This window comes from Phalangium opilio, unplaced genomic scaffold (genome assembly GCF_054372755.1).
Source record: "Phalangium opilio isolate 3A_F unplaced genomic scaffold, DU_Popi_V2 ptg000019l_1, whole genome shotgun sequence".
Classification (NCBI taxonomy): domain Eukaryota; kingdom Metazoa; phylum Arthropoda; class Arachnida; order Opiliones; family Phalangiidae; genus Phalangium; species Phalangium opilio.
In genome coordinates this window covers 8,442,711-8,465,953 of record NW_028324152.1, presented here as the reverse complement: position 1 = coordinate 8,465,953, position 23,243 = coordinate 8,442,711, and the positions used below count along the sequence as shown (strand labels likewise).

Here is a 23,243-nt window from a genome sequence, read left to right as displayed (position 1 = left end):
CGCTAACCATTGAGCCACGGAAGCTCAGAAATTAAATGGTTGTCACGTTATATGGAAAAGTTTTGACTTTTTTCGCTACTTCTGAGACCCCACAACACCACTTCCGGGTGGGCTCGAACCACCAGCCTCTCGGTTAACAGCCGAACGCGCTAACCATTGCGCCACGGAAGCCCAAAAATCAAATGGTCGTCAGGTATTGTGGAAAAACCTTGGCTTTTTACGTTACATCTAAGACCTCACAACACCGCTCCCGGATGGGCTCGAACCACAAACCTTTTGGTTAACAGCCGACGGTGCTAACCATTGCGCAACGGAAGCCCAAAGATTAAATGTTCGTCAGGTATTGTGGAAAAACTTACGATTTTTACGTTACATGTGAGATCTCACAACACCGCTCCCGGGTGGGCTCGAACCACCAACCTTTCGGTTAACAGCCGAACGCGCAAACCATTGCGCCACGGAAGCCCAAAAATTAAATGTTCGTCAGGTATTGTGGAAAAACTTTGACTTTTTACGTCACATCTGAGACCTCACAACACCGCTCCCGGATGGGCTCGAACCACCAACCTTTCAGTTAACAGCCGAACGCGCTAACCATTGCGCCACTGAAGCCCAAAAATAAATGGTCGTCAGGTATTGTGGAAAAACTTTGGCATTTTACATTACATTTGAGATCCCATAACACCGCTCCCGGGTTGGCTCGAACCACCAACCTATTGGTTAACAGCCGAACGCGCTAACCATTGAGCCAAGGAAGCTCAGAAATTAAATGGTTGTCACGTATTGTGGAAAAGTTTTGACTGTTTACGCTACATCTGAGACCTCACAACACCGCTCCCGGATGGGCTCGAACCACCAACCTTTCGGTTAACAGCTGAACGCGCTAACCATTGCGCCACGGAAGCCCAAAAATTAAATGTTCGTCAGGTATTGTGGAAAAACTTCGGCTTTTTACGTTACATTTGAGATCCCACAACACCGCTCCCGGGTGGGCTCGAAACACAAACCTATTGGTTAAGAGCCGAACGCGCTAACCATTGAGCCACGGAAGCTAAGAAATTAAAAGGTTGTCACGTTATGTGGAAAAGTTTTGACTTTTTACGTCACATCTGAGACCTTTCAACACCGCTCCCGGATGGGCTCGAACCACCAACCTTTCGGTTAACAGCCAACGGCGCTAAGCATTGCGCCACGGAAGCCCAAAAGTTAAATGGTCGTCAGGTATTGTGGAAAAAAATTGGCATTTTACATTACATTTGAGATCCCACATCACCGCTCCCAGGTGGGCTCGAACCACCAACCTATTGGTTAACAGCCGAACGCGCTAACCATTGAGCCACGGAAGCTCAGAAATTAAATGGTTGTCCCGTTATATGGAAAAGTTTTGACTTTTTACGCTACTTCTGAGACCCCACAACACCACTTCCGGGTGGGCTCGAACCACCAGCCTCTCGGTTAACAGCCGAACGCGCTAACCATTGCGCCACGGAAGCCCAAAAATCCAATGGTCGTCAGGTATTGTGGAAAAACTTTGGCTTTTTATGTTACATCTAAGACCTCACAACACCGCTCCAGGATGGGCTCGAACAACCAACCTTTCGGTTAACAGCCGACGGCGCTAACCATTGCGCAACGGAAGCCCAAAGATTAAATGTTCGTCAGGTATTGTGGAAAAACTCTGAATTTTACGTTACATCTAAGACCTCAAAACACCGCTCCCGGATGGGCTCGAACAACCAACCTTTCGGTTAACAGCCGACGGCGCTAACCATTGCGCAACGGAAGCCCAAAGATTAAATGCTCGTCAGGTATTGTGGAAAAACTCTGAATTTTACGTTACATCTAAGACCTCACAACACCGCTCCCAGGTGGGCTCGAACCACCAACCTATTGGTTAACAGCCGAACGCGCTAACCATTGAGCCACGGAAGCTCAGAAATTAAATGGTTGTCACGTTATATGGAAAAGTTTTGACTTTTTACGCTACTTCTGAGACCCCACAACACCACTTCCGGGTGGGCTCGAACCACCAGCCTCTCGGTTAACAGCCGAACGCGCTAACCATTGCGCCACGGAAGCCCAAAAATCAAATGGTCGTCAGGTATTGTGGAAAAACCTTGGCTTTTTACGTTACATCTAAGACCTCACAACACCGCTCCCGGATGGGCTCGAACCACAAACCTTTTGGTTAACAGCCGACGGTGCTAACCATTGCGCAACGGAAGCCCAAAGATTAAATGTTCGTCAGGTATTGTGGAAAAACTCTGAATTTTACGTTACATCTAAGACCTCACAACACCGCTCCCGGATGGGCTCGAACCACCAACCTTCCGGTTAACAGCTGAACGCGCTAACCATTGCGCCACGGAACCCCAAAAATTAAATGTTCATCAGGTATTGTGGAAAAACTTCGGCTTTTTACGTTGCATTTGAGATCCCACAACACCGCTCCCGGGTGGGCTCGAAACACAAACCTATTGGTTTACAGCCAAACGCGCTAACCATTGAGCCACGGAAGCTCAGAAATTAAATGGTTGTCACGTTACGTGGAAAAGTTTTGACTTTTTACGTCACATCTGAGACCTTTCAACAGCGCTCCCGGATGGGCTCGAACCACCAACCTTTCGGTTAACAGCCGACGGCGCTAAGCATTGCGCCACGGAAGCCCAAAAGTTAAATGGCCGTCAGGTATTGTGGAAAAACTTTGGCATTTTACATTACATTTGATATCCCACATCACCGCTCCCAGGTGGGCTCGAACCACCAACCTATTGGTTAACAGCCGAACGCGCTAACCATTGAGCCACGGAAGCTCACAAATTAAATGGTTGTCACGTTATATGGAAAAGTTTTGACTTTTTACGCTACTTCTGAGACCCCACAACACCACTTCCGGGTGGGCTCGAACCACCAGCCTCTCGGTTAACAGCCGAACGCGCTAACCATTGCGCCACGGAAGCCCAAAAATCAAATGGTCGTCAGGTATTGTGGAAAAACTTTGGCTTTTTACGTTACATTTGAGACTTCACAACACCGCTCCCGGGGGGGCTCGAACCACCAACCTTTCGGTTAACAGCCGAACGCGCTAACCATGGGGCCAAGGAAGCTCAGAAATGAAATGGTTGTCACGTTATATGGAAAAGTTTTGACTTTTTACGCTACTTCTGAGACCCCACAACACCGCTCCCGGATGGGCTCGAACCACAAACCTTTTGAATAACAGCTGAACGCGCAAACCATTGCGCCACGGAAGCCCAAAAATTAAATGTTCGTCAGTTATTTTTAAAAAACTCTGAATTTTACGTTACATCTAAGACCTCAAAACACCGCTCCCGGATGGGCTCGAACCACCAACCTTTCGGTTAACAGCCGACGGCGCTAACCATTGCGCAACGGAAGCCCAAAGATTAAATGTTCGTCAGGTATTGTGGAAAAACTTACGATTTTTACGTTACATGTGATATCTCACAACACCGCTCCCGGGTGGGCTCGAACCACCAACCTTTTGAATAACAGCTGAACGCGCTAACCGAAAATTAAAAGCCCAAAAATGAAATGGTCGTCAGGTATTGTGGAAAAACTTTGACTTTTTACGTCACATCTGAGACCTCACAACACCGCTCCCGGATAGGCTCGAACCACCAACCTTTCGGTTAACAGCTGAACGCGCTAACCATTGCGCCACGGAAGCTCAAAAATTTAATGTTCGTCAGTTATTGTGGAAAAACTCTGAATTTTACGTTACATCTAAGGCCTCAAAACACCGCTCCCGGATGGGCTCGAACAACCAACCTTTCGGTTAACAGCCGACGGCGCTAACCATTGCGCAACGGAAGCCCAAAGATTAAATGTTCGTCAGGTATTGTGGAAAAACTTCGGCTTTTTACGTTACATTTGAGATCCCACAACACCGCTCCCGGGTGGGCTCGAAACACAAACCTATTGGTTAACAGCCGAACGCGCTAACCATTGAGCCACGGAAGCTAAGAAATTAAAAGGTTGTCACGTTATGTGGAAAAGTTTTGACTTTTTACGTCACATCTGAGACCTTTCAACACCGCTCCCGGATGGGCTCGAACCACCAACCTTTCGGTTAACAGCCAACGGCGCTAAGCATTGCGCCACGGAAGCCCAAAAGTTAAATGGTCGTCAGGTATTGTGGAAAAACTTTGGCATTTTACATTACATTTGAGTTCCCACATCACCGCTCCCAGGTGGGCTCGAACCACCAACCTATTGGTTAACAGCCGAACGCGCTAACCATTGAGCCACGGAAGCTCAGAAATTAAATGGTTGTCCCGTTATATGGAAAAGTTTTGACTTTTTACGCTACTTCTGAGACCCCACAACACCACTTCCGGGTGGGCTCGAACCACCAGCCTCTCGGTTAACAGCCGAACGCGCTAACCATTGCGCCACGGAAGCCCAAAAATCCAATGGTCGTCAGGTATTGTGGAAAAACTTTGGCTTTTTATGTTACATCTAAGACCTCACAACACCGCTCCCGGATGGGCTCGAACCACAAACCTTTTGGTTAACAGCCGACGGCGCTAACCATTGCGCAACGGAAGCCCAAAGATTAAATGTTCGTCAGGTATTGTGGAAAAACTTACGATTTTTACGTTACATGTGAGATCTCACAACACCGCTCCCGGGTGGGCTCGAACCACCAACCTTTCGGTTAACAGCCGAACTCGCAAACCATTGCGCCACGGAAGCCCAAAAATTAAATGTTCGTCAGGTATTGTGGAAAAACTTTGACTTTTTACGTCACATCTGAGACCTCACAACACCGCTCCCGGATGGGCTCGAACCACCAACCTTTCAGTTAACAGCCGAACGCGCTAACCATTGCGCCACGGAAGCCCAAAAATTAAATGGTCGTCAGGTATTGTGGAAAAACTTTGGCATTTTACATTACATTTGAGATCCCACAACACCGCTCCCGGGTTGGCTCGAACCACCAACCTATTGATTAACAGCCGAACGCGCTAACCATTGAGCCACGGAAGCTCAGAAAATAAATGGTTTTCACGTATTGTGGAAATGTTTTGACTGTTTACGCTACATCTGAGACCTCACAACACCGCTCCCGGATGGGCTCGAACCACCAACCTTTCGGTTAACAGCTGAACGCGCTAACCATTGCGCCACGGAAGCCCAAAAATTAAATGTTCGTCAGGTATTGTGGAAAAACTTTGGCTTTTTACGTTACATTTGAGATCCCACAACACCGCTCCCGGGTGGGCTCGAAACACAAACCTATTGGTTAACAGCCGAACGCGCTAACCATTGAGCCACGGAAGCTCAGAAATTAAATGGTTGTCACGTTATGTGGAAAAGTTTTGACTTTTTACGTGACATCTGAGACCTTTCAACACCGCTCCCGGATGGGCTCGAACCACCAACCTTTCGGTTAACAGCCAACGGCGCTAAGCATTGCGCCACGGAAGCCCAAAAGTTAAATGGTCGTCAGGTATTGTGGAAAAACTTTGGCATTTTACATTACATTTGAGATCCCACATCACCGCTCCCAGGTGGGCTCGACCCACCAACCTATTGGTTAACAGCCGAACGCGCTAACCATTGAGCCACGGAAGCTCAGAAATTAAATGGTTGTCACGTTATATGGAAAAGTTTTGACTTTTACGCTACTTCTGAGACCCCACAACACCACTTCCGGGTGGGCTCGAACCACCAGCCTCTCGGTTAACAGCCGAACGCGCTAACCATTGCGCCACGGAAGCCCAAAAATCCAATGGTCGTCAGGTATTGTGGAAAAACTTTGACTTTTTACGTCACATCTGAGACCTCACAACACCGCTCCCGGATGGGCTCGAACCACCAACCTTTCAGTTAACAGCCGAACGCGCTAACCATTGCGCCACGGAAGCCCAAAAATTAAATGGTCGTCAGGTATTGTGGAAAAACTTTGGCATTTTACATTACATTTGAGATCCCACAACACCGCTCCCGGGTTGGCTCGAACCACCAACCTATTGATTAACAGCCGAACGCGCTAACCATTGAGCCACGGAAGCTCAGAAATTAAATGGTTTTCACGTATTGTGGAAAAGTTTTGACTGTTTACGCTACATCTGAGACCTCACAACACCGCTCCCGGATGGGCTCGAACCACCAACCTTTCGGTTAACAGCTGAACGCGCTAACCATTGCGCCACGGAAGCCCAAAAATCAAATGGTCGTCAGGTATTGTGGAAAAACTTTGGCTTTTTACGTTACATTTGAGACTTCACAACACCGCTCCCGGGGGGGCTCGAACCACCAACCTTTCGGTTAACAGCCGAACACGCTAACCATGGAGCCAAGGAAGCTCAGAAATGAAATGGTCGTCAGGTATTGTGGAAAAACATCGACTTTTTACGTCACATCTGAGACCTTGCAACACCGCTCCCGGATGGGCTCGAACCACAAACCTTTTGAATAACAGCTGAACGCGCTAACCATTGCGCCACGGAAGCCCAAAAATTAAATGTTCGTCAGTTATTTTTAAAAAATTCTGAATTTTACGTTACATCTAAGACCTCAAAACACCGCTCCCGGATGGGCTCGAACCACCAACCTTTCGGTTAACAGCCGACGGCGCTAATCATTGCGCAACGGAAGCCCAAAGATTAAATGTTCGTCAGGTATTGTGGAAAAACTTTGGCATTTTACATTACATTTGAGATCCCACAACACCGCTCCCGGGTTGGCTCGAACCACCAACCTATTGGTTAACAGCCGAACGCGCTAACCATTGAGCCACGGAAGCTCAGAAATTAAATGGTTGTCACGTTATATGGAAAAGTTTTGACTTTTACGCTACTTCTGAGACCCCACAACACCACTTCCGGGTGGGCTCGAACCACCAGCCTCTCGGTTAACAGCCGAACGCGCTAACCATTGCGCCACGGAAGCCCAAAAATCAAATGGTCGTCAGGTATTGTGGAAAAACTTTGGCTTTTTACGTTACATTTGAGACTTCACAACACCGCTCCCGGGGGGGCTCGAACCACCAACCTTTCGGTTAACAGCCGAACACGCTAACCATGGAGCCAAGGAAGCTCAGAAATGAAATGGTCGTCAGGTATTGTGGAAAAACATCGACTTTTTACGTCACATCTGAGACCTTGCAACACCGCTCCCGGATGGGCTCGAACCACAAACCTTTTGAATAACAGCTGAACGCGCTAACCATTGCGCCACGGAAGCCCAAAAATTAAATGTTCGTCAGTTATTTTTAAAAAATTCTGAATTTTACGATACATCTAAGACCTCAAAACACCGCTCCCGGATGGGCTCGAACCACCAACCTTTCGGTTAACAGCCGACGGCGCTAATCATTGCGCAACGGAAGCCCAAAGATTAAATGTTCGTCAGGTATTGTGGAAAAACTTTGGCATTTTACATTACATTTGAGATCCCACAACACCGCTCCCGGGTTGGCTCGAACCACCAACCTATTGGTTAACAGCCGAACGCGCTAACCATTGAGCCACGGAAGCTCAGAAATTAAATGGTTGTCACGTTATATGGAAAAGTTTTGACTTTTTACGCTACTTCTGAGACCCCACAACACCACTTCCGGGTGGGCTCGAACCACCAGCCTCTCGGCTAACAGCCGAACGCGCTAACCATTGCGCCACGGAAGCCCAAAAATCAAATGGTCGTCAGGTATTGTGGAAAAACTTTGGCTTTTTACGTTACATTTGAGACTTCACAACACCGCTCCCGGGGGGGCTCGAACCACCAACCTTTCGGTTATCAGCCGAACGCGCTAACCATGGAGCCAAGGAAGCTCAGAAATGAAATGGTCGTCAGGTATTGTGGAAAAACATCGACTTTTTACGTCACATCTGAGACCTTGCAACACCGCTCCCGGATGGGCTCGAACCACAAACCTTTTGAATAACAGCTGAACGCGCTAACCATTGCGCCACGGAAGCCCAAAAATTAAATGTTCGTCAGTTATTTTTAAAAAACTCTGAATTTTACGTTACATCTAAGACCTCAAAACACCGCTCCCGGATGGGCTCGAACCACCAACCTTTCGGTTAACAGCCGACGGCGCTAAACATTGCGCAACGGAAGCCCAAAGATTAAATGTTCGTCAGGTATTGTGGAAAAACTTTGGCATTTTACATTACATCTAAGACCTCACAACACCGCTCCCGGATGGGCTCGAACCACCAACCTTCCGGTTAACAGCTGAACGCGCTAACCATTGCGCCACGGAACCCCAAAAATTAAATGTTCATCAGGTATTGTGGAAAAACTTCGGCTTTTTACGTTACATTTGAGATCCCACAACACCGCTCCCGGGTGGGCTCGAAACACAAACCTATTGGTTTACAGCCAAACGCGCTAACCATTGAGCCACGGAAGCTCAGAAATTAAATGGTTGTCACGTTATGTGGAAAAGTTTTGACTTTTTACGCTACTTCTGAGACCCCACAACACCACTTCCGGGTGGGCTCGAACCACCAGCCTCTCGGTTAACAGCCGAACGCGCTAACCATTGCGCCACGGAAGCCCAAAAATCAAATGGTCGTCAGGTATTGTGGAAAAACTTTGACTTTTTACGTCACATCTGAGACCTCACAACACCATTCCCGGATGGGCTCGAACCACAAACCTTTTGGTTAACATCCGAACGCGCTAACCATGGAGCCAAGGAAGCTCAGAAATGAAATGGTCGTCAGTTATTGTGGAAAAACATCGACTTTTTACGTCACGTCCGAGACCTTTCAACACCGCTCCCGGATGGGCTCGAACCACCAACCTTTCGGTTAACAGCCGACGGCGCTAACCATTGCGCCACGGAAGCCCAAAAATTAAATGTTCGTCAGGTATTGTGGAAAAACTTTGGATTTTTACGTTACATTTGAGATCTCACAACACCGCTCCCGGGTGGGCTCGATCCACCAACGTTTTGGTTAACAGCCGAACGCGCTAACCGAAAATTAAAAGCCCTAAAATTAAATGGTCGTCAGGTATTGTGGAAAAACTTTGACTTTTTACGTCACATCTGAGACCTCACAACACCGCTCCCGGATAGGCTCGAACCACCAACCTTTCGGTTAACAGCTGAACGCGCTAACCATTGCGCCACGGAGGGTCAAAAATTTAATGTTCGTCAGTTATTTTGGAAAAACTCTGAATTTTACGTTACATCTAAGACCTCAAAACACCGCTCCCGGATGGGCTCGAACCACCAACCTTTCGGTTAACAGCCGACGGCGCTAACCATTGCGCAACGGAAGACCAAAGATTAAATGTTCGCCAGGTATTGTGGAAAAACTTTGGATTTTTACGTTACATTTGATATCTCACAACACCGCTCCCGGGTGGGCTCGATCCACCAACGTTTTGGTTAACAGCCGAACGCGCTAACCGAAAATTAAAAGCCCAAAAATTAAATGGTCGTCAGGTATTGTGGAAAAACTTTGACTTTTTACGTCACATCTGAGACCTCACAACACCGCTCCCGGATAGGCTCGAACCACCAACCTTTCGGTTAACAGCTGAACGCGCTAACCATTGCGCCACGGAAGCTCAAAAATTTAATGTTCGTCAGTTATTGTGGAAAAACTCTGAATTTTACATTACATCTAAGACCTCAAAACACCGCTACCCGATGGGCTCGAACCACAAACCTTTCGGTTAACAGCCGACGGCGCTAACCATTGCGCAACGGAAGCCCAAAGATTAAATGGTCGTCAGGTATTGTGGAAAAACTTTGACTTTTTACGTCACATCTGAGACCTTACAACACCGCTCCCGGAGGGGCTCGAACCACAAACCTTTTGAATAACAGCTGAACGCGCTAACCATTGCGCCACCGAAGCTCAAAAATTAAATGTTCGTCAGATATTGTGGAAAAACTCTGAATTTTACGTTACATCTAAGACCTCACATCAACGCTCCCGGATGGGCTCGAACCACCAACTTTACGGTTAACAGCCGAACGCGCTAACCATTGCGCCACGGAAGCCCAAAAATTAAATGGTCGTCAGGTATTGTGGAAAAACTTTGGCATTTTACGTTACATTTGAGATCCCACAACACCGCTCCCGGGTGGGCTCGAACCATAAAACTATTGGTTAACAGCTGAACACGCTAACCATTGAGCCACGGAAGCCCAAAAATTAAATGTTCGTCAGTTATTTTTAAAAAACTCTGAATTCTACGTTACATCTAAGACCTCAAAACACCGCTCCCGGATGGGCTCGAACCACCAACCTTTCGGTTAACAGCCGACGGCGCTAACCATTGCGCAACGGAAGCCCAAAGATTAAATGTTCGTCAGGTATTGTGGAAAAACTTTGGATTTTTATGTTACATTTGAGATCTCACAACACCGCTCCCGGGTGGGCTCGATCCACCAACGTTTTGGTTAACAGCCGAACGCGCTAACCGAAAATTAAAAGCCCAAAAATTAAATGGTCGTCAGGTATTGTGGAAAAACTTTGGCATTTTACGTTACATTTGAGATCCCACAACACCGCTCCCGGGTGGGCTCGAACCATAAAACTATTGGTTAACAGCTGAACACGCTAACCATTGAGCCACGGAAGCCCAAAAATTAAATGTTCGTCAGTTATTTTTAAAAAACTCTGAATTCTACGTTACATCTAAGACCTCAAAACACCGCTCCCGGATGGGCTCGAACCACCAACCTTTCGGTTAACAGCCGACGGCGCTAACCATTGCGCAACGGAAGCCCAAAGATTAAATGTTCGTCAGGTATTGTGGAAAAACTTTGGATTTTTATGTTACATTTGAGATCTCACAACACCGCTCCCGGGTGGGCTCGATCCACCAACGTTTTGGTTAACAGCCGAACGCGCTAACCGAAAATTAAAAGCCCAAAAATTAAATGGTCGTCAGGTATTGTGGAAAAACTTTGACTTTTTACGTCACATCTGAGACCTCACAACACCGCTCCCGGATAGGCTCGAACCACCAACCTTTCGGTTAACAGCTGAACGCGCTAACCATTGCGCCACGGAAGCTCAAAAATTTAATGTTCGTCAGTTATTGTGGAAAAACTCTGAATTTTACGTTACATCTAAGACCTCAAAACACCGCTCCCGGATGGGCTCGAACAACCAACCTTTCGGTTAACAGCCGACGGCGCTAATCATTGCGCAACGGAAGCCCAAAGATTAAATGTTCGTCAGGTATTGTGGAAAAACTCTGAATTTTACGTTACATCTAAGACCTTACAACACCGCTCCCGGATGGGCTCGAACCACCAACCTTCCGGTTAACAGCTGAACGCGCTAACCATTGCGCCACGGAACCCCAAAAATTAAATGTTCATCAGGTATTGTGGAAAAACTTCGGCTTTTTACGTTACATTTGAGATCCCACAACACCGCTCCCGGGTGGGCTCGAAACACAAACCTATTGGTTTACAGCCAAACGCGCTAACCATTGAGCCACGGAAGCTCAGAAATTAAATGGTTGTCACGTTATGTGGAAAAGTTTTGACTATTTACGCTACTTCTGAGACCCCACAACACCACTTCCGGGTGGGCTCGAACCACCAGCCTCTCGGTTAACAGCCGAACGCGCTAACCATTGCGCCACGGAAGCCCAAAAATCAAATGGTCGTCAGGTATTGTGGAAAAACTTTGACTTTTTACGTCACATCTGAGACCTCACAACACCATTCCCGAATGGGCTCGAACCACAAACCTTTTGGTTAACATCCGAACGCGCTAACCATGGAGCCAAGGAAGCTCAGAAATGAAATGGTCGTCAGTTATTGTGGAAAAACATCGACTTTTTACGTCACGTCTGAGACCTTTCAACACCGCTCCCGGATGGGCTCGAACCACCAACCTTTCGGTTAACAGCCGACGGCGCTAACCATTGCGCCACGGAAGCCCAAAAATTAAATGTTCGTCAGGTATTGTGGAAAAACTTTGGATTTTTACGTTACATTTGAGATCTCACAACACCGCTCCCGGGTGGGCTCGATCCACCAACGTTTTGGTTAACAGCCGAACGCGCTAACCGAAAATTAAAAGCCCTAAAATTAAATGGTCGTCAGGTATTGTGGAAAAACTTTGACTTTTTACGTCACATCTGAGACCTCACAACACCGCTCCCGGATAGGCTCGAACCACCAACCTTTCGGTTAACAGCTGAACGCGCTAACCATTGCGCCACGGAGGGTCAAAAATTTAATGTTCGTCAGTTATTTTGGAAAAACTCTGAATTTTACGTTACATCTAAGACCTCAAAACACCGCTCCCGGATGGGCTCGAACCACCAACCTTTCGGTTAACAGCCGACGGCGCTAACCATTGCGCAACGGAAGACCAAAGATTAAATGTTCGTCAGGTATTGTGGAAAAACTTTGGATTTTTACGTTACATTTGATATCTCACAACACCGCTCCCGGGTGGGCTCGATCCACCAACGTTTTGGTTAACAGCCGAACGCGCTAACCGAAAATTAAAAGCCCAAAAATTAAATGGTCGTCAGGTATTGTGGAAAAACTTTGACTTTTTACGTCACATATGAGACCTCACAACACCGCTCCCGGATAGGCTCGAACCACCAACCTTTCGGTTAACAGCTGAACGCGCTAACCATTGCGCCACGGAAGCTCAAAAATTTAATGTTCGTCAGTTATTGTGGAAAAACTCTGAATTTTACGTTACATCTAAGACCTCAAAACACCGCTCCCGGATGGGCTCGAACCACAAACCTTTCGGTTAACAGCCGACGGCGCTAACCATTGCGCAACGGAAGCCCAAAGATTAAATGGTCGTCAGGTATTGTGGAAAAACTTTGGCTTTTTACGTTACATTTGAGACTTCACAACAACACTCCTGGGTGGGCTCGAACCACCAAACTTTTGGTTAACATCCGAACGAGCTAAGCATGGAGCCAAGAAAGCTCAGAAATGAAATGGTCGTCAGGTATTGTGGAAAAACTTTGACTTTTTACGTCAGATCTGAGACCTTACAACACCGCTCCCGGATGGGCTCGAACCACCAACTTTACGGTTAACAGCCGAACGCGCTAACCATTGCGCCACGGAAGCCCAAAAATTAAATGGTCGTCAGGTATTGTGGAAAAACTTTGGCATTTTACGTTACATTTGAGATCCCACAACACCGCTCCCGGGTGGGCTCGAACCATAAAACTATTGGTTAACAGCTGAACACGCTAACCATTGAGCCACGCAAGCTCAGAAATTAAATGGTTGTCACGTATTGTGGAAAGGTTTTGACATTTTACGCTACATCTGAGACCGCAAACACCTCTCCCGGGTGTGCTCGAACCACCAAACCTTTGGTTAACATCCGAACGAGCTAACCATGGAGCCAAGAAAGCTCAGAAATGAAATGGTCGTCAGGTATAGTGGAGAAACTTTGACTTTTTACGTCACATCTGAGACCTCACAACACCGCTCCCGAATGGGCTCGAACCACCAACCTTTCGGTTAACAGCCGAACGCGCTAACCATTGCGCCACGGAAGCCCAAAAATTAAAAGGTCGTCAGGTATTGTGGAAAAACTTTGACATTTTACGTCACATTTGAGATCCCACAACACCGCTCCCAGGTGGGCTCGAACCACCAACCTATTGGTTTACAGCCGAACGCGCTAACCATTGAGCCACGGAAGCTCAGAAATTAAATGGTTGTCACGTTATGTGGAAAAACTTTGACTTTTTACGTCACATCTGAGACCTTACAACACCGCTCCCGGATGGGCTCGAACCACAAACCTTTTGAATAACAGCTGAACGCGCTAACCATTGCGCCACGGAAGCGCAAAAATTAAATGTTCGTCAGTTATTTTTAAAAACTCTGAATTTTACGTTACATCTAATACCTCAAAACACCGCTCCCGGATGGGCTCGAACCACCAACCTTTCGGTTAACAGCCGACGGCGCTAACCATTGCGCAACGGAAGCCCAAAGATTAAATGTTCGTCAGGTATTGTGGAAAAACTTACGATTTTTACGTTACATCTGAGACCTCACAACACCGCTCACGGATGGGCTCGAACCACCAACCTTTCGGTTAACAGCCGAACGCGCTAACCATTGCGCCACGGAAGCCCAAAAATTAAATGGTCGTCAGGTATTGTGGAAAAACTCTGAATTTTACGTTACATCTAAGACCTCAAAACACCGTTCCCGGATGGGCTCGAACCACCAACCTTTCGGTTAACAGCTGAACGCGCTAACCATTGCGCCACGGAAGCCCAAAAATTAAATGGTCGTCAGGTATTGTGGAAAAACTTTGGCATTTTACATTACATTTGAGATCCCACAACACCGCTCCCGGGTTGGCTCGAACCACCAACCTTTCGGTTAACAGCCGAACGCGCCAAACATTGCGACACGGAAGCCCAAGATTAAATGGTCGTCAGGTATTGTGGAAAAACCCTGACTTTTTACGTCACATCTGAGACCTCACAACACCGCTCCCGGATGGGCTCGAACCACAAACCTTTTGGTTAACATCCGATTGCGCTAACCATGGAGCCAAGGAAGCTCAGAAATGAAATGGTCGTCAGGTATTGTGGAAAAACATCGACTTTTTACGTCACATCTGAGACCTTGCAACACCGCTCCCGGATGGGCTCGAACCACAAACCTTTTGAATAACAGCTGAACGCGCTAACCATTGCGCCACGGAAGCCCAAAAATTAAATGTTCGTCAGTTATTTTTAAAAAACTCTGAATTTTACGTTACATCTAAGACCTCAAAACACCGCTCCCGGATGGGCTCGAACCACCAACCTTTCGGTTAACAGCCGACGGCGCTAACCATTGCGCAACGGAAGCCCAAACATTAAATGTTCGTCAGGTATTGTGGAAAAACTTTGGATTTTTACGTTACATTTGAGATCTCACAACACCGCTCCCGGGTGGGCTCGATCCACCAACGTTTTGGTTAACAGCCGAACGCGCTAACCGAAAATTAAAAGCCCAAAAATTAAATGGTCGTCAGGTATTGTGGAAAAACTTTGACTTTTTACGTCACATCTGAGACCTCACAACACCGCTCCCGGATAGGCTCGAACCACCAACCTTTCGGTTAACAGCTGAACGCGCTAACCATTGCGCCACGGAAGCTCAAAAATTTAATGTTCGTCAGTTATTGTGGAAAAACTTCGGCTTTTTACGTTACATTTGAGATCCCACAACACCGCTCCCGGGTGGGCTCGAAACACAAACCTATTGGTTTACAGCCAAACGCGCTAACCATTGAGCCACGGAAGCTCAGAAATTAAATGGTTGTCACGTTATGTGGAAAAGTTTTGACTTTTTACGCTACTTCTGAGACCCCACAACACCACTTCCGGGTGGGCTCGAACCACCAGCCTCTCGGTTAACAGCCGAACGCGCTAACCATTGCGCCACGGAAGCCCAAAAATCAAATGGTCGTCAGGTATTGTGGAAAAACTTTGACTTTTTACGTCACATCTGAGACCTCACAACACCATTCCCGGATGGGCTCGAACCACAAACCTTTTGGTTAACATCCGAACGCGCTAACCATGGAGCCAAGGAATCTCAGAAATGAAATGGTCGTCAGTTATTGTGGAAATACATCGACTTTTTACGTCACGTCTGAGACCTTTCAACACCGCTCCCGGATGGGCTCGAACCACCAACCTTTCGGTTAACAGCCGACGGCGCTAACCATTGCGCCACGGAAGCCCAAAAATTAAATGTTCGTCAGGTATTGTGGAAAAACTTTGGATTTTTACGTTACATTTGAGATCTCACAACACCGCTCCCGGGTGGGCTCGATCCACCAACGTTTTGGTTAACAGCCGAACGCGCTAACCGAAAATTAAAAGCCCTAAAATTAAATGGTCGTCAGGTATTGTGGAAAAACTTTGACTTTTTACGTCACATCTGAGACCTCACAACACCGCTCCCGGATAGGCTCGAACCACCAACCTTTCGGTTAACAGCTGAACGCGCTAACCATTGCGCCACGGAAGCTCAAAAATTTAATGTTCGTCAGTTATTTTGGAAAAACTCTGAATTTTACGTTACATCTAAGACCTCAAAACACCGCTCCCGGATGGGCTCGAACCACAAACCTTTCGGTTAACAGAAGACGGCGCTAACCATTGCGCAACGGAAGCCCAAAGATTAAATGGTCGTCAGGTATTGTGGAAAAACTTTGGCTTTTTACGTTACATTTGAGACTTCACAACAACACTCCTGGGTGGGCTCGAACCACCAAACTTTTGGTTAACATCCGAACGAGCTAAGCATGGAGCCAAGAAAGCTCAGAAATGAAATGGTCGTCAGGTATTGTGGAAAAACTCTGAATTTTACGTTACATCTATGACCTCACATCACCGCTACCGGATGGGCTCGAACCACCAACTTTACGGTTAACAGCCGAACGCGCTAACCATTGCGCCACGGAAGCCCAAAAATTAAATGGTCGTCAGGTATTGTGGAAAAACTTTGGCTTTTTACGTTACATTTGAGATCCCACAACACCGCTCCCGGGTGGGCTCGAACCATAAAACTATTGGTTAACAGCTGAACACGCTAACCATTGAGCCACGCAAGCTCAGAAATTAAATGGTTGTCACGTATTGTGGAAAGGTTTTGACATTTTACGCTACATCTGAGACCGCAAACACCTCTCCCGGGTGTGCTCGAACCACCAAACTTTTGGTTAACATCCGAACGAGCTAACCATGGAGCCCAGAAAGCTCAGAAATGAAATGGTCGTCAGGTATAGTGGAGAAACTTTGACTTTTTACGTCACATCTGAGACCTCACAACACCGCTCCCGAATGGGCTCGAACCACCAACCTTTCGGTTAACAGCCGAACGCGCTAACCATTGCGCCACGGAAGCCCAAAAATTAAAAGGTCGTCAGGTATTGTGGAAAAACTTTGACATTTTACGTCACATTTGAGATCCCACAACACCGCTCCCAGGTGGGCTCGAACCACCAACCTATTGGTTTACAGCCGAACGCGCTAACCATTGAGCCACGGAAGCTCAGAAATTAAATGGTTGTCACGTTATGTGGAAAAACTTTGACTTTTTACGTCACATCTGAGACCTTACAACACCGCTCCCGGATGGGCTCGAACCACAAACCTTTTGAATAACAGCTGAACGCGCTAACCATTGCGCCACGGAAGCCCAAAAATTAAATGTTCGTCAGTTATTTTTAAAAAACTCTGAATTTTACGTTACATCTAAGACCTCAAAACACCGCTCCCGGATGGGCTCGAACCACCAACCTTTCGGTTAAAAGCCGACGGCGCTAACCATTGCGCAAAGGAAGCCCAAAGATTAAATGTTCGTCAGGTATTGTGGAAAAACTTTGGATTTTTACGTTACATTTGAGATCTCACAACACCGCTCCCGGGTGGGCTCGATCCACCAACGGTTTGGTTAACAGCCGAACGCGCTAACCGAAAATTAAAAGCCCAAAAATTAAATGGTCGTCAAGTATTGTGGAAAAACTTTGACTTTTTACGTCACATCTGAGATCTCACAACACCGCTCCCGAATGGGCTCGAACCACCAACCTTTCGGTTAACAGCCGAACGCGCTAACCATTGCGCCACGGAAGCCCAAAAATTAAAATGTCGTCAGGTATTGTGGAAAAACTTTGACATTTTACGTCACATTTGAGATCCCACAACACCGCTCCCAGGTGGGCTCGAACCACCAACATATTGGTTTACAGCCGAACGCGCTAACCATTGAGCCACGGAAGCTCAGAAATTAAATGGTTGTCACGTTATGTGGAAAAACTTTGACTTTTTACGTCACATCTGAGACCTTACAACACCGCTCCCGGATGGGCTCGAACCACAAACCTTTTGAATAACAGCTGAACGCGCTAACCATTGCGCCACGGAAGCCCAAAAATTAAATGTTCGTCAGTTATTTTTAAAAAACTCTGAATTTTACGTTACATCTAAGACCTCAAAACACCGCTCCCGGATGGGCTCGAACCACAAACCTTTCGGTTAACAGCCGACGGCGCTAACCATTGCGCAACGGAAGCCCAAAGATTAAATGTTCGTCAGGTATTGTGGAAAAACTTACGATTTTTACATTACATCTGAGACCTCACAACACCGCTCACGGATGGGCTCGAACCACCAACCTTTCGGTTAACAGCCGAACGCGCTAACCATTGCGCCACGGAAGCCCAAAAATTAAATGGTCATCAGGTATTGTGGAAAAACTCTGAATTTTACGTTACATCTAAGACCTCAAAACACCGTTCCCGGATGGGCTCGAACCACCAACCTTTCGGTTAACAGCCGACGGCGCTAACCATTGCGCAACGGAAGCCCAAAGATTAAATGTTCGTCAGGTATTGTGGAAAAACTTACGATTTTTACGTTACATCTGAGACCTCACAACACCGCTCACGGATGGGCTCGAACCACCAACCTTTCGGTTAACAGCTGAACGCGCTAACCATTGCGCCACGGAAGCCCAAAAATTAAATGGTCGTCAGGTATTGTGGAAAAACTTTGGCATTTTACATTACATTTGAGATCCCACAACACCGCTCCCGGGTTGGCTCGAACCACCAACCTTTCGGTTAACAGCCGAACGCGCCAAACATTGCGACACGGAAGCCCAAGATTAAATGGTCGTCAGGTATTGTGGAAAAACTTTGACTTTTTACGTCACATCTGAGACCTCACAACACCGCTCCCGGATGGGCTCGAACCACAAACCTTTTGGTTAACATCCGAACGCGCTAACCATGGAGCCAAGGAAGCTCAGAAATGAAATGGTCGTCAGGTATTGTGGAAAAACATCGACTTTTTACGTCACATCTGAGACCTTGCAACACCGCTCCCGGATGGGCTCGAACCACAAACCTTTTGAATAACAGCTGAACGCGCTAACCATTGCGCCACGGAAGCCCAAAAATTAAATGTTCGTCAGTTATTTTTAAAAAACTCTGAATTTTACGTTACATCTAAGACCTCAAAACACCGCTCCCGGATGGGCTCGAACCACCAACCTTTCGGTTAAAAGCCGACGGCGCTAACCATTGCGCAACGGAAGCCCAAAGATTAAATGTTCGTCAGGTATTGTGGAAAAACTTTGGATTTTTACGTTACATTTGAGATCTCACAACACCGCTCCCGGGTGGGCTCGATCCACCAACGGTTTGGTTAACAGCCGAACGCGCTAACCGAAAATTAAAAGCCCAAAAATTAAATGGTCGTCAAGTATTGTGGAAAAACTTTGACTTTTTACGTCACATCTGAGACCTCACAACACCGCTCCCGAATGGGCTCGAACCACCAACCTTTCGGTTAACAGCCGAACGCGCTAACCATTGCGCCACGGAAGCCCAAAAATTAAAAGGTCGTCAGGTATTGTGGAAAAACTTTGACATTTTACGTCACATTTGAGATCCCACAACACCGCTCCCAGGTGGGCTCGAACCACCAACATATTGGTTTACAGCCGAACGCGCTAACCATTGAGCCACGGAAGCTCAGAAATTAAATGGTTGTCACGTTATGTGGAAAAACTTTGACTTTTTACGTCACATCTGAGACCTTACAACACCGCTCCCGGATGGGCTCGAACCACAAACCTTTTGAATAACAGCTGAACGCGCTAACCATTGCGCCACGGAAGCCCAAAAATTAAATGTTCGTCAGTTATTTTTAAAAAACTCTGAATTTTACGTTACATCTAAGACCTCAAAACACCGCTCCCGGATGGGCTCGAACCACAAACCTTTCGGTTAACAGCCGACGGCGCTAACCATTGCGCAACGGAAGCCCAAAGATTAAATGTTCGTCAGGTATTGTGGAAAAACTTACGATTTTTACGTTACATCTGAGACCTCACAACACCGCTCACGGATGGGCTCGAACCACCAACCTTTCGGTTAACAGCCGAACGCGCTAACCATTGCGCCACGGAAGCCCAAAAATTAAATGGTCATCAGGTATTGTGGAAAAACTCTGAATTTTACGTTACATCTAAGACCTCAAAACACCGTTCCCGGATGGGCTCGAACCACCAACCTTTCGGTTAACAGCCGACGGCGCTAACCATTGCGCAACGGAAGCCCAAAGATTAAATGTTCGTCAGGTATTGTGGAAAAACTTACGATTTTTACGTTTCATCTGAGACCTCACAACACCGCTCACGGATGGGCTCGAACCACCAACCTTTCGGTTAACAGCTGAACGCGCTAACCATTGCGCCACGGAAGCCCAAAAATTAAATGGTCGTCAGGTATTGTGGAAAAACTTTGGCATTTTACATTACATTTGAGATCCCACAACACCGCTCCCGGGTTGGCTCGAACCACCAACCTTTCGGTTAACAGCCGAACGCGCCAAACATTGCGACACGGAAGCCCAAGATTAAATGGTCGTCAGGTATTGTGGAAAAACTTTGACTTTTTACGTCACATCTGAGACCTCACAACACCGCTCCCGGATGGGCTCGAACCACAAACCTTTTGGTTAACATCCGAACGCGCTAACCATGGAGCCAAGGAAGCTCAGAAATGAAATGGTCGTCAGGTATTGTGGAAAAACATCGACTTTTTACGTCACATCTGAGACCTTGCAACACCGCTCCCGGATGGGCTCGAACCACAAACCTTTTGAATAACAGCTGAACGCGCTAACCATTGCGCCACGGAAGCCCAAAAATTAAATGTTCGTCAGTTATTTTTAAAAAACTCTGAATTTTACGTTACATCTAAGACCTCAAAACACCGCTCCCGGATGGGCTCGAACCACCAACCTTTCGGTTAAAAGCCGACGGCGCTAACCATTGCGCAACGGAAGCCCAAAGATTAAATGTTCGTCAGGTATTGTGGAAAAACTTTGGATTTTTACGTTACATTTGAGATCTCACAACACCGCTCCCGGGTGGGCTCGATCCACCAACGGTTTGGTTAACAGCCGAACGCGCTAACCGAAAATTAAAAGCCCAAAAATTAAATGGTCGTCAAGTATTGTGGAAAAACTTTGACTTTTTACGTCACATCTGAGACCTCACAACACCGCTCCCGAATGGGCTCGAACCACCAACCTTTCGGTTAACAGCCGAACGCGCTAACCATTGCGCCACGGAAGCCCAAAAATTAAAAGGTCGTCAGGTATTGTGGAAAAACTTTGACATTTTACGTCACATTTGAGATCCCACAACACCGCTCCCAGGTGGGCTCGAACCACCAACATATTGGTTTACAGCCGAACGCGCTAACCATTGAGCCACGGAAGCTCAGAAATTAAATGGTTGTCACGTTATGTGGAAAAACTTTGACTTTTTACGTCACATCTGAGACCTTACAACACCGCTCCCGGATGGGCTCGAACCACAAACCTTTTGAATAACAGCTGAACGCGCTAACCATTGCGCCACGGAAGCCCAAAAATTAAATGTTCGTCAGTTATTTTTAAAAAACTCTGAATTTTACGTTACATCTAAGACCTCAAAACACCGCTCCCGGATGGGCTCGAACCACAAACCTTTCGGTTAACAGCCGACGGCGCTAACCATTGCGCAACGGAAGCCCAAAGATTAAATGTTCGTCAGGTATTGTGGAAAAACTTACGATTTTTACGTTACATCTGAGACCTCACAACACCGCTCACGGATGGGCTCGAACCACCAACCTTTCGGTTAACAGCCGAACGCGCTAACCATTGCGCCACGGAAGCCCAAAAATTAAATGGTCATCAGGTATTGTGGAAAAACTCTGAATTTTACGTTACATCTAAGACCTCAAAACACCGTTCCCGGATGGGCTCGAACCACCAACCTTTCGGTTAACAGCCGACGGCGCTAACCATTGCGCAACGGAAGCCCAAAGATTAAATGTTCGTCAGGTATTGTGGAAAAACTTACGATTTTTACGTTTCATCTGAGACCTCACAACACCGCTCACGGATGGGCTCGAACCACCAACCTTTCGGTTAACAGCTGAACGCGCTAACCATTGCGCCACGGAAGCCCAAAAATTAAATGGTCGTCAGGTATTGTGGAAAAACTTTGGCATTTTACATTACATTTGAGATCCCACAACACCGCTCCCGGGTTGGCTCGAACCACCAACCTTTCGGTTAACAGCCGAACGCGCCAAACATTGCGACACGGAAGCCCAAGATTAAATGGTCGTCAGGTATTGTGGAAAAACTTTGACTTTTTACGTCACATCTGAGACCTCACAACACCGCTCCCGGATGGGCTCGAACCACAAACCTTTTGGTTAACATCCGAACGCGCTAACCATGGAGCCAAGGAAGCTCAGAAATGAAATGGTCGTCAGGTATTGTGGAAAAACATCGACTTTTTACGTCACATCTGAGACCTTGCAACACCGCTCCCGGATGGGCTCGAACCACAAACCTTTTGAATAACAGCTGAACGCGCTAACCATTGCGCCACGGAAGCCCAAAAATTAAATGTTCGTCAGTTATTTTTAAAAAACTCTGAATTTTACGTTACATCTAAGACCTCAAAACACCGCTCCCGGATGGGCTCGAACCACCAACCTTTCGGTTAAAAGCCGACGGCGCTAACCATTGCGCAACGGAAGCCCAAAGATTAAATGTTCGTCAGGTATTGTGGAAAAACTTTGGATTTTTACGTTACATTTGAGATCTCACAACACCGCTCCCGGGTGGGCTCGATCCACCAACGGTTTGGTTAACAGCCGAACGCACTAACCGAAAATTAAAAGCCCAAAAATTAAATGGTCGTCAAGTATTGTGGAAAAACTTTGACTTTTTACGTCACATCTGAGACCTCACAACACCGCTCCCGGATGGGCTCGAACCACCAACCTTTCGGTTAACAGCTGAACGCGCTAACCATTGCGCCAAGGAAGCCCAAAAATTAAATGTTCGTCAGGTATTGTGGAAAAACTTTGGCTTTTTACGTTACATTTGAGATCCCACAACACCGCTCCCGGGTGGGCTCGAAACACAAACCTATTCGTTAACAGCCGAACGCGCTAACCATTGAGCCACGGAAGCTCAGAAATTAAATGGTTGTCACGTTATGTGGAAAAGTTTTGACTTTTTACGCTACTCCTGAGACCCCGCAACACCACTTCCGGGTAGGCTCGAACCACCAGCCTCTCGGTTAACAGCCGAACGCGCTAACCATTGCGCCACGGAAGCCCAAAAATCAAATGGTCGTCAGGTATTGTGGAAAAACTTTGGTTTTTTACGTTACATTTGAGACTTCACAACAC

The 23,243-nt window shown here is 46.9% G+C and overlaps 2 non-coding genes across 2 annotated transcripts; both read right to left on the bottom strand.

The window, feature by feature from the left end:
• Nucleotides 1-13,580: 13,580 nt before the first annotated feature.
• On the bottom strand, nt 13,581-13,653 carry TRNAY-GUA (transfer RNA tyrosine (anticodon GUA)). Its single transcript has one exon. It is a non-coding gene; the product is annotated as a tRNA-Tyr (tRNA).
• Nucleotides 13,654-16,947: 3,294 nt separating this feature from the next.
• On the bottom strand, nt 16,948-17,020 carry TRNAY-GUA (transfer RNA tyrosine (anticodon GUA)). Its single transcript has one exon. It is a non-coding gene; the product is annotated as a tRNA-Tyr (tRNA).
• Between the last annotated feature and the right edge of the window lie 6,223 nt (nt 17,021-23,243).